Raw genomic sequence first — 2,109 nt, forward strand, 5'->3', positions numbered from 1 at the left:
TGGAGGAGAAGGGACTGTGGTGTGACCACACCCCACAGAGGGTGCTTCCTACCTCCATTGTCTTTCAGGTGAGCACAGGTGTTCTCTGGCAAATTTAAAAAAAGCAAGAGGCCCTGGGAGGAGGAACTGGGACCCATGGAGCCCAGAGTGGGGACCCAGAGTGGAGGGAAGGGTGGCAGCTTTGCTCGACAGCTGTTGTATACAAATATTTCTTTTTGTTTTTTAAAGAATTATTTTCATTTAACTTTATTTTGTTTTATTTATTTTTAATTTGACCAGAGAGGGACAGAATGGGGCGGGGGGGTGCAGGAGAGAGAAAGCAAGCCACCAGGTCTGGGACTTGAACTGCGGTCAGCCATGTGAAAGTCTAGCACCCTTAACCACCGTGCCACCTGCCGGCCCCCAACGTATAGACATTTCTTACATCGCGTCATGTGGTCCTCCCAGCAACCTTAAAAGGTATCTGCAATGACTCATTTTCCAGAAGGGTCTTGAGTCCGAAGACCTAACCCAGGCGTTCAAGCCGTGAGCTGCTGAGAAGGCTCGCACTACCCTGCCGGACCTAGCACAGTGCCCGGCACGCAGTGGCCGCCCATGGGATATCTAGAAGGCCGAGCGAGGTGCCGTGGGGCCTGCAGGAGAGGAATTGAAGCAGCTGAAGAGTCAAGTCTGGATTTGCTTCAGTTCTGAGAGTGAATTTGGGACAGGTTCAGGGTGTCCACATCGATGCGTGTTTGGTGTCCAGGGAGAGCTGGGCAGCAGGCCCTGACCAGCAACATCACAGGGCGGGGACAGGGTTTTCTCGCAGCCCAGACCCCCAGGCACGTGGGTGCAGAGCAGCGGCTTCCTCGAGATGTTGTCTCCCACTGCTCTTGACCACGACGCCCTCGGTCAGTCCTCGGTTTCCATGGATACCAGCCCGTGCGCTGGGTGTGTAGCAAGTGCTGGGGTGCCGGTCGCCCCTAGCCCACCAAAGGGCAGCCATCGCGGGCTGATGCTGGCATCCACATTTTTTAATCCTATTCGAAAGATAATAGACGTGGGCCAAATCCACAGTGCGGATGGGTGAGCCTCAGCCCAGGGAAGAGGCAGAGGCCCAGAAGCCAGCACGGCCCTGGGCAGAGGAAGCAGAGGAGCTGCCAGGGTTGGAGGGCAGCAGTCTCCAGAGAGCGCGGGCAGGGCAGCAGGCAGCGGGCAGGGCAGTGGACAAGGCAGGAGTATTTCAAAAGGTCGCTGACGGTGTCAACCAGGCAGATAAGGTCAAGGAATCCCCATAGCATTTTGCCACAAGGTGACACTGGCCAGATGAGTTTAGCAGAGCCGGGATGGCACCTGGGCAGGGAGGGACAGGGCAGGAGGGTGGCGGGACGTGGCTGTGGCTGTGGCCGTGGCCGGAGATGCTCCGCTGCAGGGACCAATGGGAAGGTCCGCTGAGCTGTCATGTGGATGCAGGGAGGAAGCAGGCCTGGCCGTGGAAGGGTGGTGTCGGCCTGGAGAAGCGGGGCGAGGGGGCTGAAAGGCAGAGGGCTGGGGCCCACGGGAGCTGGAGCTGGCCATGGTGGGAGTCAGAGCTAGGGTTGGCATCTCCTGGGATGGCCACCGGGCAGGGACAGACAGCCGTCACTGGCATGTGACCTTAGAGAGGTCACAAGGCCGCCCGAGCAACCTGCTGAAGTGCTCGGGCCTCTGCTCCTGGCAAGGCCACATGTGTCCCCACCCCTGCCCCACACAGCTGCGGGGATCGCCATGTTCTGAGCCCTGCGTGTGAGGCTGTGCGGGTGGAGGCCACAGGGGTCTGGGAAATGGATGTCCTTGTGCCAGGCAGGGAGGCCATTAGCACCCTGGAGAATGGCAGGGGGCTGAGTGGGCAACCGGAGAGGCAGCAGGCAGGGGAGGGGCTCTCAGCTCAGAGCGGCTGGAGCGCACTTGGAGTCAGCAGGGAGAGACGTGGAGGGGCAGGAACTGATGGTCTGCTGCCGCCTCCTCAGCACAGGCCCCGTGTGGCCTTGGAGCACAGAAAGTACACAAGACCAGGCTTCCCTGCAGCCTGCTAAGGGGGCGGTCACCTGACAGCCAGCAGAGTGCGGGGCCTCGAACCTGAGATGGACC

This window comes from Tupaia chinensis, unplaced genomic scaffold (assembly GCF_000334495.1).
Source record: "Tupaia chinensis unplaced genomic scaffold, TupChi_1.0 Scaffold000612_1, whole genome shotgun sequence".
Lineage (NCBI taxonomy): Eukaryota > Metazoa > Chordata > Mammalia > Scandentia > Tupaiidae > Tupaia > Tupaia belangeri.